The sequence below is a fragment of the Delphinapterus leucas genome, chromosome 12, assembly GCF_059928025.1.
Source record: "Delphinapterus leucas isolate spDelLeu-1000000601 "Yukka" chromosome 12, BTC_Dleu_Yukka2, whole genome shotgun sequence".
Classification (NCBI taxonomy): Eukaryota; Metazoa; Chordata; class Mammalia; order Artiodactyla; family Monodontidae; genus Delphinapterus; species Delphinapterus leucas.
Genome location: NC_143140.1, coordinates 44495109 through 44512619, shown reverse-complemented (window position 1 = coordinate 44512619; position 17511 = coordinate 44495109). Strand labels below are relative to the sequence as shown.

Genomic DNA, 17511 nt, shown 5'->3' with positions numbered 1-17511 from the left:
TGAACAACCGAAGCTTTATACCTATTGAACAACAACTCCCCATTTTGCCAACGCTGCAGCCCCTGGAAACCACTATTCTCCTTTCTGTCTCTATGAGCTGGACTATTTAGGTACCGCATAAAGTGAAAACGTACAGTACTTGTCTTTTTGTGACTACCTTATTTCATTTGGCATAATGTCCTCACGATTTGTCTATGTTGTAGCATAAGACAGGATTTCCTCCTCTTTTAAGGTTGAACAATATTCCACTGTATGTATGGATCACATTTTCTTTATCCATTCATCTGTTAATGGACATTTGGGTTACTTCCACCTCTTGGCTTTTGTGAATAATGCTGCAATGAACATGGGTGTGCAAGTATCTCTTCAAGATCCTGCATTCAATTCTTTAGGATATATACCCAGAAGTGGATCATACGGTAATTTATTTTTAATTTTTTTAGTAACCATCATACTGTTTTCCCTAGCAGCTGTATCATTTTACTTTCCCACCAACAGGGCACAAGTGTTCCAATTTCTCCACATCTTCACCAACACTTGTTATTTTTTGGTTTTTTGGTAGTGGTCTTCCTAATGATGAAGTGGTGATTATTTGTTTTTTGTTTTGTTTTGTTTTTGAGTGATAGTGCTATTCTAAAGAAAAGCTAGAAGAAGTAGATGGCTAAACTTATTTAAAATATATATTATAAATTTCTCTAGGCTTGGCAAACTCAGCTGTAATTTCCTCTGTAATCATCTATGTAAAAAGATAAATTTTGAATAGATTGAGAGATAAACTCTCCAAAAACTAAAAAAAAAAAAAATTATCTTAAATAACTACTTAAAAAATATTAAAAGGTTTATTTATAAAAAGACTCAATGGTCATTTGCCAACCATAACTGTGTTTATAGAGTGTCACACTCATGATTACATGAGGGTTCTTATAGTTCACTTATTCATTCAACAAGCAATTATTGGTTGCCAACTCTGTCAGTTTCTGCAGATTCAGGAATTAAAAGATACAGTCTCTGCCATCAAGGAACTCACAGTTTGGGGTAAAAGGGAAGGAAAGAGGACAGATGTGTGCCAAGACAGAGCAAAGCAATGTTACTGTTCAGAGGTGTGTAGAGGATGCAGTGGACATCTGATGATAGCTATCATGAATGGATGGCCTATGTAGAAAAAGTAGTGCTTTATAGAAGGGGTGGCATTTGAATTGATACTTAAAATGCGTGTATCCTAGTTATGGTACTGTGGTTGGTAACAGATAAAGCCCTTATAATCTAATATTAATTCTGCAGTTTAATATAAATCATTTATACTAAAAATATTCACCTGGTGATATGGAGATATATATATATATGTGTATGTGTATGTATATATATATATATATATATATATATATATAATATGAAAATAAGAATTCTTCTACTGACTCAACCTGGACAGAAAAGCCATGAAACAATTACTATCTTCTATAAGTACCTACCATGTACTCACTCGGTGAGAGGTAGAGAACATAAGGCTTATTTTGACTTCTAGAAGCTTAGAGTTGTCTATAAAACAACCACCAGTGTGCAGACAGGCATATAATTAAGTGCTAAAATGTGTAGAAGAGACATTTGTAATGCTTCAAGAGTTCAAAGAGGAAGAGAGGAGTGACAATGTGCCGGAATATTGCAGGAAGGACCTAGGACTACCTGGAAGGATAGATTTAATGAGGCAAGAGTGGAGGAACAGCATTCCAGGTGAAGGGAACAGCCAGAATAAAGGCAATGAAGTGACAACAGGCATAGGGGTTCGCTTGAGTGACGGTGCATAATGAAGGTCAGTGGGATAAGTAAGTAGGAGGCTGAATAAGTAAGAATAATTTAGTTTGGTGAGGGCCTTGAAAGGCTCGTCAAGAAGCCTAGGTGTGATGTCATGAGAAATATGGGCTCTTTGCAGGTTTCTGAGCAGGGAAGTGACATGATTCAAAGCAGTGTTGGAGGAAGACAAGCATGGCAGGCTGCGGTGGGCCCAACTGCATGCGGACCTGGAGTCAGCAGTTGAGACATGAAGGGCTGAGGAGCCTGAAGTGACCACCGACTGTGGAAACAGAGGGAAGAAAAGAAAGGACTGCAGGAAAGCAGACACAGAGAGAGAGATGACTCCGAAGAACTCCGTGATGCCTCGGAGAACCCTGGGAGCTCCATCGGAGCTCAGGAGTCTGGCGTGAGTCATGTTGAACTCAGGGCACAGTAAATATTTCCACATGGAAATGTCCACAAGCCATCTGGAACAGACCTGGAACCCATTTCCATTTTCAAAGCTACATATCTACACTGTACCTGAAGTCTCAAACAGTCACATACCAGATCACAATTTGGTAGGAAAGACATAAGTGACAGTTTGTAACTGGCATCGCTGGCTCTATGAAGGGCCAGACGTGCTCTTACTCCCTGTAAAAGAGATGAAAGACACCTGTGTCTGTCCTCAGCTGCCATTGGCGCTTTACAGATCTGGGTCAGGACTCAGTCTCTCCAAATGTGCCTCATCCACACATGGCCCCTGCTGAGCCACCTCTGTAGTGAGAAGTGCATTAATAAACGTAAGTAATAACCACTCTGACATGACATCATTTTGTTTAAATAAAGTGTTTGAAAAAAGGTCATGCTTTGTGATTCTCATAATGAATGAAGTAAAAACAGCAAGCGTGTAGTTCTGTTTTGAAACCAATGAAAATCCTCTTGGGAGAGGAGACTTCGTTAAATTAACATCACACAGAGATGAGAGGAAGAGCTGCCAGTTTCATTTACTTTCCAGCCTCACTGGAGGTGCTGTACTGTTTCATTACTGTACATTTTTTTTAAGTGCAACTTGAAAAATAGTCAGACGCTCAGAGCCAGCAACAGGACTCCTCACAGTGGGTGGGGAAAGGCCTGAGAATCTGGCAGGTCTCCCTCCTGCCCCCTCAGCCAAGTTCCCCAGTTCCCCAGGGGTCATTCCAGCTTCAGGGCCTTTCATTTCCTCACCCACTCATTCTCTCTCTACCTGTGGGAATCTGTATTCTGGAGCAGGAAGGCAGGAATAGGAAAATACAAAAAATTCCTGCCCCTGACTCTATGGCTGGGTCTCTAAAGAGCACAGAGCAGGAGCTAAATGCAAAAGACAGCAAAATTGCCAACGCCTGACTTTCCTCCCACATTCATTGGCCCTGCCCTTCTGTATCACATTGGAAAATATTCACATCAACATATTTCAGCTACTAGTCACAGAATAGGCGTATGAATAAATGCAGAGCATGTGTTCACAGGGCCCAATGAATCTTCCCAGTGCAAAAATTCAATATGCAAACTTTACAATTTTGCAAAAGAAATTCATCTTTAGGGGTTTCCCTGGTGGTGCAGTGGTTAAGAATCCGCCTGGCAATGCAGGGGACACGGGTTCCAGCCCTGGTCTGGGAAGATCCCACATGCTGTGGAGCAACTAAGCCCGTGCAACACAACTACTGAGCCTGCGTTGTAGAGGCCGTGAGCCACAGCTACTGAGCCTGCGTGCCACAACTACTGAAGCCCATGCACCTAGAGCCTGTGCTCCACAATGAGAGAAGCCACCACAATGAGAAGCCGGCGCGCCGCAACGAAGAGTAGCCCCTGTTCGCCACAACTAGAGAAAGCCCAGGCACAGCAACAAAGACCCAACACAGCCAAAAATAATAAATAAATAATAAAATAAATAAATTTATTAAAAAAAAAAGAAATTCATCTTTAAATTGCCACCCTCTGTTTTTTTTAATCTACTCAATCTATCGCTTTAGGTTCTAATTCCGCTTTCATAATCCTCCTGGTGAGATGTCCCCCTCATTAACTGAATTGTAGAGTTTTCTTTCTGTGCTTATTCCTTTAGGAACCATCAGACCAGTCACAAATCTGATTTAAAGATGGTTATGCCATCGCTGTTGAATTCCCAAAGCTCACAGTCTTCTAGGGGAAAGTGCCTCCATTCACACCAGCATGAACTAGGGATTCTCTAGCTGTATTAAGAAACCGGCAGCCATTACACCACCCTATCTCTGTGGGTATATTTGTTTTTTGTTTTTAACATCTTTATTTGAGTATAATAGCTTTACAGTGGTGTGTTAGTTTCTGCTTTATAACAAAGTGAATCAGTTATACGTATACATATGTTCCCATATCTCCTCCCTCTTGTGTCTCCCTCCCTCCCACCCTCCCTATCCCACCCCTCTAGGTGGTCACAAAGCACCGAGCTGATCTCCCTGTGCTATGGGGCTGCTTCCCACTAGCTATCTATTTTACATTTGGTAGTGTATATATGTCCATGCCACTCTCTCACTTTGTCCCAGCTTACCCTTCCCCTTCCCCATATCCTCAAGTCCATTCTCTAGTAGGTCTGTGTCTTTATTCCTGTCTTGCCCCTAGGTTCTTCATGACCTTTTTTTCTTAGATTCCACATATATGTGTTAGCATATGGTATTTTTATCTTTCTGACTTACTTCACTCTGTATGGCAGTCTCTAGGTCCATCCACCTCACTACAAATAACTCAATTTTGTTTCTTTTTTGTGGATATATTTTAATAAAAGGCTGGGTGGGATTCTGAGAGGGAAACAACACTGTAATGTGAGCTCATTAGACTAAGGACTCCCCTGTGGTTGAATTTTCATGCCCTGCTAAGAGGCATTAGTCTCTCCATTCCAGACAAAGTCTTCCCATAGTTCTTTACCTGTTCCTCAATCTATGCACTTTTTAGACATTTAGTCTGTTTCCTCACTATTAATAAACAAACTCAACTCTGTCACTTACACGGGATAATTTTGTGTTCTTGTGTACAGACTGAATAAAATGAACTGAAACCAACTCTAAACAACATAAACTACAACCAAACTAAAATGATTCAAAGTAATTATTGTTTTCCTTTTCAATCTCTCAAAATAGTAATTAATTTGAAATTTTTCCTATTATTTTGAAGTAATTTGGGATCTGTGACACAATCAAATAAAAAACACTCTATTAAGACTGTTGCTTAAAAAGTATTTGTGGTAGGAAGAATTCTAAGATGGTTCCCCAAATTCCCACCCTTGGTACACACACCCTGTGTAATCCCCTCCCTTGGAGTGTGGGCAGGTCCTATCAATATGATGGATGTCTGCTTCTGTGATTAGGTACATTATGAGGCAAAGGTGAAGGGATTTTGCAGATGTAATTAAGTTCCCTAATGAGCTGACTTTGAGTTACTCTAAAGGGAGATTATCCTAGGTAGACCTGACCCAGTCAGGCGAGCCCTTTAAAAGAGAGCCCAAAGGTCAGAAACTTGAAGCATCAAAGACTCTCCCCTGATGACTTTTGAAAAGCAAGCTGCTATGAGGTCTACAGCAAGGAAGCGGAATCTTGCCAACAACCACAGGAGCTTGGAAGAGGACTCCTAGCCTCAGATGAAACTCCAGCCCCAGCTGACACCATGATTGCAGGTTGTGAGACCCTGAGTGGAGAATCCAGTTAAGCCTTGTTCAGACTCCTGACCCATGGAATCTGAGACAATAAAATGCATGTTGTTTTCAGCTGCTAAATTCATGATAATGTTATGCAGCAATAGAAAACTAATTCAATATCAATAAATATTTATTGGCCACTTTTTGCTGGGCTACATTTTGCAATAGATTTTTTTTTTAAGTGTAAAGATTAATCCATGTATTTGAGAAACTTTAATCTACTGGGGACCATAATATAGGCAACTCTGTGGGGACAAAATAAAGCAGCATGTATCTGATAAGTTGTAGCAATTCTTAAACTAGGAATGTGAAGGAGGAGAGCAATCAGGGAAGGCTTTGTGAAAGCGGTGGCACAAGCTGGAGTTTGAATAGTTGTGTTAGGTAGAAATGGGGTAGATCAGCATCCCAGGACAAAGGAAGAGCGTGAGCAAAGCAGAGATGGAAAAGTGCAATGTCTATTTAGGGAGGAGCCAATGAAACACTCTGGCTGAAACAGAGTTCCCATAGGGGTTGCTTGGGACTTTACTGGTGGTCAACAGGCAGCCTTTGAAGGCAAGAGAGGCACCTTTTGTGTGTTAACAAGGGTAGCAAATGTTTGGCTCTCCATCTAAGTGGAAAGGTTGACTGCTTTCTTGGTTCAGAAGATAAGGGCGATCCTTTGCTCTCTCCTGGCTTTTCAGATGTTGATACTGTTATCTCCCCTGCTTCCTGATTCTCACTATGCAGTAAACACTAAGGGTTTTTTTCCTTCTATGATATCAAATATCTTGTTTACTAACAGAAAGGAGATTTCCGATCTCTGCAACAAAACACATACTGGATCCATTTCATCAGGAGGTGGAGGAAGGGCACGCAGCAGCAGGCTCAGTCTATATGCTCTCTTCCATTTAGGAGACTCATATCTAACAAGAATCAAATTATGTGGAAAAGAAGATAATCATTTCAAAATCTGTGCATTTTAGTGGATAGACATCTCAAATAAGATGGCCCTTGGTTTAGAGAAATTTTTAAAAGATTTATATCTTGAAAAATAGGACAGATCAGAGTAGGAAGCATAGATCTTCATGGGAAATTTTTAAAAAAAGGAATTTGGGGGATTGAAGACTGGCCTCTAAAAATAAAATAAAGGTTGAGACTTAGAGAAAAGGTCAGTGAGTCATTCCCAGTGTGGAGAATGGCTGAGGAAATTTTATCAACAGTAGCGATCAATACATGATTTTCAATTGCTAGCCATACTGGGCCACACCCTCAGTAAGAGTTTCCTGTATGCGGCTGTGGGGGTAGTGGTGCTCCTGGGGAATCAAGAAGGGGACTGAGGTCCACGTACAGGCTGACGTGTGGCCAAAGGAAACATGGGAGGAGAGATGAGAGAGGGAGTGGACACCCTGAGAAGGGTCAGAGCCAGAGGTGGGGGAGGGCAGGGAGGCCTCTGGCTTTGCCTAGCATGTGGAAGGGGCTTCCCTCTTTATTTGAGCATTGAAGGACAGGTGTCCTCCTATGGCTGGAAGTCTTGGGGGACACCAAATAGCAGATATTTGTATTAGATTTTAATAAATTTCAACCATAACGGTTAACTATGTCCCAAACATGTTGCTAAGTGCTTGATATACATAATCTCATTGACTCTGAAGAGGTACTTGTTACTGTCCCCATTTTCAAATGAGGAAGCAAGTTCAGAGAAGGTAAGTAACTTGCCCAAGGGCAGAGAACGAATCAACAGTGTCCAGATTCAAACCCAGTGCTGCTGGGCTCCGAATCCCATGTTCTTACCCTCCACTCTCTACACCAGCTTTCACCACACTGGTCTACCGGGAACCACTCTGTTTCTCTGGTTCCCCCTTGTCTTCCCTCATAACCCTCTTGCTTGTCTCCCTCTTATCAATTTCCTTTTTAATCCCCCCTCCACCTCAAATGTAATTTCTGCTGTCTCTTGGGAGCATCCAGCCATCTTCTGGGGGCGTCTCTCTCGGTATGTTCCTGCACCACAGATACCGTGTCATGTTCATTGGGTAGATAGACACTCAGCCTCCTGGGATGGGTTAGGGAATGTGGCTGAGGCCACACAGGAAGAGGCAAGGCTAGTTGCTGATAAAGGTAATTCCTATATGGGGGCCCATGAAATGGAGACTGCCCCAGTAGCCTAGCCCACATCACAAATCTAAGTCATCGGCTCTTATAGGAAACACCTGTCGAGGAAACCTAACACATACCAATCACAATTCTCCAACTCAGCTTTAGCTCACCTCACCCTAGAAACTAGCACCTACTAGCCTTATATGGAAATCACCACCTCCTAGCCAATCACATCCTGTTTCCTTGTTGCCACTTCCAACGCTGCATAAATCTCGCTCTTGCCCAAAATCCCTCAGGAAGAGAGCTCCACCGCTTGTGAGGCACTGCACTTCCCCGATCCAGTCCTTTCCCTTGAATAAAGGACATCAAACTTGTTACTACATTGTATTATTTTTGTCATTTGACAGTGCTACCTAGGGACCCTTTTTCCCTGGTCCCGCTGAATGGTGATCCTTTTAAAACCACAAGTCAGATCATGTCACTCCCCTGCTTAAAATCCTCCAGTGGCTTCCATGATGTTCAGAAAGAAATTCAAAGCTCTGACAATGGCCATCAAGCCCCTGCGTGATCCAGCCCCTGGCTACCTCAGTCGCTCCCCTCCAGCCCCTGTGCTCTCGTTACCACTCCTTAACAGAGCCAAGGGCCTTTGTGTGTGCTGCCCTTCTCCCACAGAGCTGCATGGGCATTCTTCACTTAACTCAAGTCCCTTCAGGGAGGCCTTCCGTGACTGCTAATGCTATCTAAAATGGCACTCCCTGCAGTCATTTCTGCTTCCTCTGCCTCTTCTGCTTCCCCCAGCACCTACCACTAGCTAATGATACAATGTATCTATTTGATTGTCTTCTGTCAGAATGCAGGTTCCTGGAGAGCAGGGACTTTCCCTATTTCACTCACCCCAAACCCCCAGTTGCCTAAAAGAGCTGGCTCATAAGAGGCATCTCACATGGATAATAGGTACTTGAAAGACATCCGCTAAATGAATAGAGGCACTCACAGATAGTGAAAGGCTTGATTCAGGTCTGGTCTGCACATGCCTGACTGGGAGATACGGTGTATCAGCCAGGTGTAAGTAAGTACAGGAAGAGTGGGAGAATTTGATGAGAGTCTGACAACAGGGCAAAGGTGTGGGCAGGGCGCGAAGAAGCTTATGTCCTGCTCCGAGGCTGCTAACCGGTCTGAAGGGCAAGGAGGGAGCAGATACCAGGGCAGACAGAGCAGAGGGCTGTGCTGAGTAGACACTGAGAGGTGCCTGCAGCCACCCCGGAGGGAGGGGATCAGGGTGGGTAGATGCCCCATCTCCCCTCCCTCCCTCTGATCTCCTGGTGTGACTCCCTTTGACTGAGCTCATCAGGAAGCGAGAGGCCAAAGCCAGACCTGGAGAAGGGTGGAGAGGAACCCAGAGGGCCCAATGGAGGGTCTGCAGCTGAGAAGGCAAATCTCTGGGGCAAGAGTAAGCCTCGCCTCTCCCTCTTGCTGTTTCTGAAGGAGGTGCAGCTGAGATTAGGGAAAGGAAGAGCTGGAGGCCTCATCATCATAAAGACTAGCATGGAGTACTGCAGACATATGAGTCATGGTCTAATTCTACTGGCTGACAAGAATCACCAGCTGGTAAGGGTTTGTAATTATTCTCTTCCTAAATTTGCTTCGTCAGAGTGACAGAATTCTTCTAAGCTGAACTTTCATCTCCATTGTAGCAGCCAAGTTTCCTTTAATACTCAGATCCTCTTGATAAATGCTAGGCTGCATTGAGCAATCCTAGCTTGGTCACAGGGTCAGCCAGGCCCTCCTGTGGCCCACACCATCTTTGCCGGCCATACTGGACCTAATGAGAATCACTGGACCTCAGACCTTATGAGCTTTATACTTCCCTTAAGTCCTGGCAATCATTTCTGCAATTATGTCTTCCCTGACATCATGTCACTGAGAAAATAAACTATAATTCTAGCAAAAAACTGGATGCTGACCCCCATCTCACCCCATATATAAAAAAATAACTCAAAACTGATCAAAGACCTAAATGTAAGCTAAAACCATAAAACTCTTAAGAGAAAACATAGGTGTAAATCTTTGTGACTTTAAATTTGGCAATGGCTTCTTATAATATGTAAAGCACCAAAAATATATACAGATAAATTGGACTTCATCAAAAATAAAAACTTTTGTGCTTCTAAGAATACTAGCAAGAAAGTGAAAAGATAGCCCACAGAATGGGAGGAAATACCTGCAAATCACATATCTTGTAAATCAAACATCAAACCACATGTGGGGGTTTAGTATCCAGAACTCTTACAATTCAACAACAAAAATACAAATAACCCAATTTTAAAAGGACTTGAATAGACATTCCTCCAGAGAAGATATACGAATAGACAGTAAGCACATGAAACGATGCTCAACGTCATTAGTCATTAGGCAAACAAATCAAAAGCATAATAAGATACCACTTCACACCCACTAGGATAGATACAATCAAAACAATGACAAATTCTGGTGAGGATATGGATAAATTAGAACTCTTATATATTGTAAAATTGCAGCCAATTTGGGAAACAGTTTGGTAGTACCAGTTTTGGTACATAAAAGTACCACATGACCCAGCAACTTCACTGTTAGGTATATACTATCAGAATTGAAAATACATGTTCACAAAAAGAACTTGAACATGAATGTTCACAGTAATATTATTCATAATAGCGAAAGAGTGGAAACAACCCCAAAGTTCATTGACTGATGAATGAATAAACAAAATCTGGCATATCCATGCAGGAGAATATTACGTTGCAATACATACTACATACTACATACCGGAAGAACCTTGAGACCATGATGCTAAGTAAAAAAAGCCAGACACAAAAGACCACATATTGTATAATTCCACTTTTATCATATATCCAGAGCGGGCAAATCCACAGAGAAAGAAAATGGATTAACGGTTGCCAAGGATGGGGCAGGGGTGGTGGTGGTGGTGGTGGGAGGAGAGGGAGTGGGGAGGGACTATGGATGGGTTTCTTTTTGGGGTGCTGAAGATGTTCTGGGATTAGGTAGTGGTGATGGCTGTACAACCTTGGAAATAAAAACCACTGAACCACTGTATACTTTAAAAGGACAAGTTTTATGGTATGTGGATCACAAGTTTAAAAAATGGATGATAAACAATAATGAAGTGAGACTATTTCCAATGTCCTTATTGCCCCAGTGCAAGGAAACTAATGAAAGTAAAATAAGATCTCAAGTTGCAAGAAAAAAGTTATGGGGCCCTGGAACAATGCTAAGGCCAAATCCATGAAAGCGCTATGGAAGGCCTTCTCACTGTGTTCTAGTGGCAGCTGCAGAAAGGGAAATGGAAAGAAGGGAGGATGGTAATTAAGGTCCGGGAGTGCCTCCTATGAGCCGGGGACTTCGGCAAAGCCTGAGGTCCCTAACAAGGGGCAGGAGCATGGCAGTCAGCCCAGGGCTCACATTCATGAAGGGCCTCAGATACAAACTTGTATTTGTCAATGACATAAAAGACTCAAGTACATGGAGACAATAACAGGAATTTTTGTCCCTTATAAAACGACATCTCATGAAATATAAACTAATATTTTTTAGCATATCCTTATCTTGCAAATACATAATTATATTTGTGTATGCTAAGAATATTAATTTTTAAAAAGTAAAAATTTAGTAAAAGTAAAAATCAGTATTTTCATAACCCTGTTTTTGACATTTTGACATTTGACTTTTGGTGGTTGTTGTTGTTCTAATGTATTAGGAGTTTCTAAAATGGGAGTGAGCTCGGCCTCTCTTAATTTCTGAGGAGCCCTGATAATATTTAAGCCCCACAGCCACCCCAAGAGGTAAATATTATGGTCCCATTTCATAAGTGAGAAAACTGAGGTTCAGTAAGACTAAATTAATTGACCTGTCTTGCAAAGTCATGTGACTGGGCTTTGAACCCAGGTCTGTTTGAAACCAGAACTCATGGTGCCACTTTCACATGTTAAAGAAGATGAAGGGTGAAACTGTAGGTTTTTCTCCACTTCAATGCACCAGAGCACCCCCTCTGCCAAGATCCCCAGGACCACATGGTGCCCTTGTGTACAGTCTTGATCATAGCCAGGCTGCTGGAGGAACTACTCACATCCTGCTAGAACCCTTCCCCAAAGCTCTGCTGCTCCTGAAAATGTTTCAGGACTACTTGGAAGAAGAACACACAACTGAGAAACTTCACTCAAGGCCTGCATTTGACCAGAAATAGAGAAATATCTTTGCAGGACCTTCCCTACCTTCTTAAAGAGAGGACCACACATTAAATAGAGCAGAAATGCCATCTCTGGTTGCTTGCTAAGCGAGAGCAGGGCTTACTATCGCCATGCTGGACAGATCCTAAAGGATTCGGAGCACCTGATGTAAACAGACTCTTCTTCAGCTAGCATGGAGGGAGGAGAGTAGAGAAGGAGTGGGAAGGGCCCAATCCCACCAGATGCACGCCACATGGATGCAAAAGGCCAAATGCATTATCCTCATTTTCCGGAGGAAGAAACTAGAGGTAAGAGTAACTTTTCCAAAGTCACATGGCAAGTAGAGCTGGATGGAATTCATCCCAGGTCCGCCTGGCTCCAGAGAGGATGCCCCTCCCTCTACAATAGCATGTGAGGCGGCATAATGCAGTGGTCAGGAGCATACATGTAGCTTTGTTACACAGGTTCAAATCCCAGCTCTGACACTTACTACTGAGTGAACTTGGGCAAGTCGAGAGGCCTCTATTCCTCAGGGTTCTCATCTGGAGAAATAGGAGTAATAACTGTATCTGCCTCATAGGGTTGTTATAAGGATTAAATGGAGCTTCTGGGTTGTGAACATGTGGAGGTGCTGGGAGAGGGGTGTGCTTGGAGAGGGCATGGAAGCTCTGTGGTCCCTTCTCCATACCTTGCCCTATGCATCTCTTCCATCTGGCTGTTCCTGAGTTGCATCCTTTTATAATAAAATGGTAATCTAATTAATCTTAAATTGGAAAAAAAAAACACTAAAAATGAATGAATTGTCATTGGAATCAGAATATGAGAAAATAAAGGACTCCACTTTTGATGACTGAAAGAACATTCAAGGACCCAGGACTCAGGAAGATCCTGACCTCTTTCAAGGACAAAATCCAAAAATCCTTACGACTAAGAAACTTGACTGTGCTGATTTTCTTTTAACAAGTAAGTTATCATCAGCTGGGATTCCCACTACATACTCTTATCCAGTGGAAAGAGAATTCCAGACCTGCAGAAGCCTCAATGAGAGTAGTTTGACGGCAGATAACCTTGACAAAAAGTTAAGTACAGGTCTTTATACTTTCCGACACTTCCATTTGCAAATGAAAATAACAACATTGGCCACGTGTATTTTATACCTTTCAATAAATATGTGAATACTGCTATAAAAACAAAAACACTAAACAATGCCAGGATTAGAACAGTGCCTGGCATACAATAAATGCTGTGCCATGTAAGAATCTGCTATTATTGTTTTATACAATTTCTCCATGTCAACACAGTACAATGAGCAGGGGTTGTAAAAATACCTATCCTCTATATACATATGTAACAGGATGTTGAAATGGAATGCTTTGTGCTCAGTTTCAGGTAAACCTCAAATCTGAGAACAAACCCGTAGTGCCAGGTACCTGCACATTCCAAAGTGAGGTGCATCGACCGCCTATACCAGGACTTGCAGAGGTGATGTCTCAGAGCCAGTATAAGAAATTCTGAAGTCAGAGAAGCTGTGAAAGAGATTGCATTTGGAGAAGGCTGCTGCAGGGTGGAATTCTTCTTCCCTCTCTCACTCCCCCTGTGGAAGAGAGAACACAGGTGCTTCCCCTCCCTCAAGCCTAGTGAGAGAAATTCAGGGGGACAAATGGAGAGCTTCATGTGTGTCTCCTGGAGGTTGGGAGACACAGAAGACAAGTGTCTGCCTCACATTTGGGAGATCTAAAGTTAAGGGGCTGAGATTATTGGACAGAAAGAAGGAGGCACTGGTATTTGGACTGATGGTGAGGGAAGTTTTCCATGGAACAGATGTGGACCCTGCAGGAGAGAGCCAGCCTGGAGCAATCTTGACGGAGACTCTGCCCGGAGACTCTTGACGGAGGGTGTGGATCTGGACTCTAGCAGGGTCAGTGTGGGGTGGACTCAAAGCCTGAGGGCTAAGGGGCAAGTTCTGGCCATCCTGGGAATTACAATGAGCTATATGTCCAACAAGAGCCCTAGAGAAAACCACAAAAGCCCCTGGAGAGAAAGAAGCAGCTATAAATATCCACTTAAGCCAGACAACACCTTCAACATAAGACAGTGCCCCTTTTCCACCCAAATCCCCACTCTGTCTGGGCCTAACCCACAGAGAATGAGTGTGAGCTGGGACTGAAGAGCAAAGGGGTAAAATCGGAGAGCGGGGGGAACAGAGCAGAAGCCGGCTACCCTCTCCCTCCCTGCAGGGGGCCCCACCCAAAACCCATCCTAGCTGGGCAAAGGGAGAATGACCACTTGGATGACATTTAGAATTTTAACTACTACATTGGGCCAGACATTTAAATCACTGGAATTAAAGATTTTTACTTTCTAAGAAGGAGTGATAAATCCAGGGGACGGAAAGGAAATAGTCCATAGAACTTTTTTTTTTTTTTTTTTGCGGTACACGGGCCTCTCACTGCTGTGGCCTCTCCTGTTGCGGAGCACAGGCTCCGGACGTGCAGGCTCAGTGGCCATGGTTCACGGGGCCAGCCGCTCCGCGGCATGTGGGATCTTCCCAGACCGGGGCACGAACCTGTGTTCCCTGCATCGGCAGGTGGACTCTCAACCACTGCGCCACCAGGGAAGCCCCATCGAACTTTTTTGAAAAGACAGTGATGACAAGGAATAATCTTGATTGTTTCTGCTTTCACATACTGAGTCCTACCCAATCAAAGGAATGCCACTCAGGTGAGTAGCACTCCTCACAATTCAGAAAGCAGGGCTGAGTTGCGGGTCCGGGTGGAGGGGGTGACCTGGACATGAGAAATGCACAAATGATAAAATACGCACCTTCTAGGTTATAAGGGAGGGTGGAATATGAGATTCAAATAGAACAAGGTGAAATCTGTATAACATGTTGTAGCTACTGCTATAAGGAGAGTGAACATGCAATCATAGAATACATGTAAAACACCAGGAAGGATACAGATGTTCCACTGGTGGAAATGATTTTTGATTAAAGTATATGCTCTTGGTGTCAAAGCCCATGCGAAACTGGGTTCATTCATTCATTCCTTCACACATTCATTGAGCATCAGCTATTACCCCAGCAAGGTTTCTCTTGTCCTGTGTTTATGTCTCATCAGAGGTACACACTGATTAGAAAAGGCCTGGGAAAGGCATGGTCTCCTCAGCCTGAAAGGGTTCAAAAGTAAAGCTGGGGTCGGTCTTCAAAGAATGCCTGCAAAATACACTTGACATGGGCATCCTTTCCATTGATTTGTGCTCTGTCAAATGTCGACCTGTCCTTAGCAGATGTGTGAGAGGCACAACCCAATCCTTCAGGCGTTGTCCCACCCACGTGGCCATTACTTCCAGCACAAGATTTTACAATTCAGCCTGTGCATCAGTTTCTAGATTGCAGCTGTCGCCAGCCTCAGCCCAAGCCACAGTTTGAACTGGCTTTGTCTGGTTACAGGCATAATTGGAATTAAAGGTTTAGAAGGAGAGATAAGATAGAGCTAATCTCCTTAAAAGAAAAGAAAACACGCTCATTTTCTTTTTCATTTTCCTGCACCCTCATTACAGAGCAGCTCTTCCACGGCGTGCAGATCTAGCCTCGGAGGGCGGCGTATGCAGGGTTCTCCTGGCATCTTCTAAACCTAGGGGGCAGTCGTGGAAACCATCGCCGTCCCTCCACACTTTGTCTCACACTGTGGACGGCCACATCCCAGCTCAGGAGGCACAATTCTGGCACTTGAGCTGCTGTCAGGCTCCCCGCCAGGGAGCACAGTGTGCCCTCCTCCTTTGTGGAGGGACAGGAACTCCTACAGAGCCTCCCCTGCCCTAAGGGAAGGAACTGGTGCCTTGGCACACCTCTCCCAAACGGCCCAGTGCCCTGCTCTGGCTCCACCAAACGGAGAATGAAAAGACCTTTTCATGGCTTGAGATCCTTCAGACAGGAAGAAAGCCTTCACACCCTCTTCTGATGAGCCCCATAAACGTGGTTCCCTCTCAGCTAAGGAACAGAGAGAGACTTCAGGAAAACCTCAGCAGAAAGTTGCTCTCCAATAGGGCAAAGGTCTGAAGGAAGGGTGGGGCTACAAGAAGACCCATCGTCCCCCTCCCTCTCTCTTTTTTTCTTTTCTGTCTATTTGGTCAGAGCTCGGATCACCAGGGATGACTGAAAGTGAGATGTTTTGCTAGGAGTTTTCTAAAACCCAAATAAATGAAGCTTAATTTGAGGTAATCTGAGGTAATCCATTAGCTATGAGTTGAAAACCAACCTCAGTTTGTTATCTAAGATGAAGTAGCCTGGATGGGGCTGGTCTTAGAAACCCTGACTCACTGCTTCAGCTGAACTTGAAATTTTAGTTCCTCGACCTATAGCAGAATTTCCCCCCAGAAAACACCTTTTAAAGGATACTCACTATCTACTGGAGGCACAATGCTAACATAAGATCCACTTCCTTCGTTCTGCCTCTAAACCTCCTCTTCCTGAATGTTCACCGCAGAACATTCCTTCTTGAAAGCATACAGAAAAAAATACATTCATCTTTAGCAAACCGCAAATAGGATGAAACAATGATTAGAACATTCATTTTTTGTGGCTTTGGAGTTACAATCCGACCAATACAAAAAATCATTGCAAAAGTGGCCGAGCTGATCTTGAAGGAGATAGGCTGGTCCACATAATTACGCCTCCAGCTCTCCATGCCAGGGTGCCTTCCTAGATAAATAGCTTTATTCTTGCCTTGTCTAATAATAACAACATCTTACCAAATTCTTGTGGTGGGCGGTGTTCCAGTGCTTTACTTGTAATAAACTCACTTAATCCCCACAGCAACCCAATGAGGCAGATGAGTAAACAGAAGCACAGAAAGGTTTAGTAACTATCCCAAGGTCATACAGCTAACAAGTGGCAGAACTCAGATTTGAACCTGAGTTGATGTGACTCCAGAATGTATGCTTTTAACCAATTTACCACACTGTCTACAGGGAACTGCCCACACTTCCTGTCCCTCGTGGGTAGTCCCTAAAAATTTCACAGAAGGAATATCATCCATTAAGTTACATCTACACAGGCTTCCCTGGTGGCGCAGTGGTTGAGAGTCCGCCTGCCGATGCAGGGGACACGGGTTCGTGCCCTGGTCCGGGAGGATCCTACATGCCGCGGAGCGGCTGGGGCCGTGAGCCATGGCCGCTGAGCCTGCGCGTCCGGAGCCTGTGCTCCGCAACGGGAGAGGCCACAACAGTCAGAGGCCCGCGTACCGCAAAAAAAAAAAAAAAAAAAAAAAAAGTTACATCTACACGCTAACCCATTTTTAACGGTGATTCATGGGGAAGGGGAAATACCATTTCACATACTGAATGACCTAATAACCTTGTTATACATCCAGCATTTAAAAAAAAACAAAAACTCTACCTCAAGTTTCCCTCAAATTAACTGTAGATAAATCCATATTTGCATTTATTCTCAGCCACCAGGAAACCTAACCAGAGAGTCTGACTCAAAGTATATTAGAAATCTATTTTATGAAATGCTCTTTTGGTGTTAGATCTAACTCCATAATTACAGAACGTTAGAGTTGAAAAGGGCCTTGGAGTTTTTAGAATTTAATCTCCTTAAGGGAGGCTGTCCCAGAAGGATAAAGGAGTTGCCCCAGGTCTTAAGAGCCATTCGGTGGAAGGACCATCACCAGAACAACCTCACAGACCCCTAGGTTCCAATGTCTTTTTCCTCTTTACCACATTGCTTGCCTCACCCGATGT

The 17511-nt window shown here is 43.5% G+C and overlaps 1 protein-coding gene across 3 annotated transcripts in view; it reads right to left on the bottom strand.

Annotated features, from left to right (window-relative positions):
• CRYBG1 (crystallin beta-gamma domain containing 1) overlaps positions 1 to 17511 on the bottom strand; it is a 205168-nt gene that overhangs the window by 78486 nt on the left and 109171 nt on the right. The window lies entirely within an intron of this gene.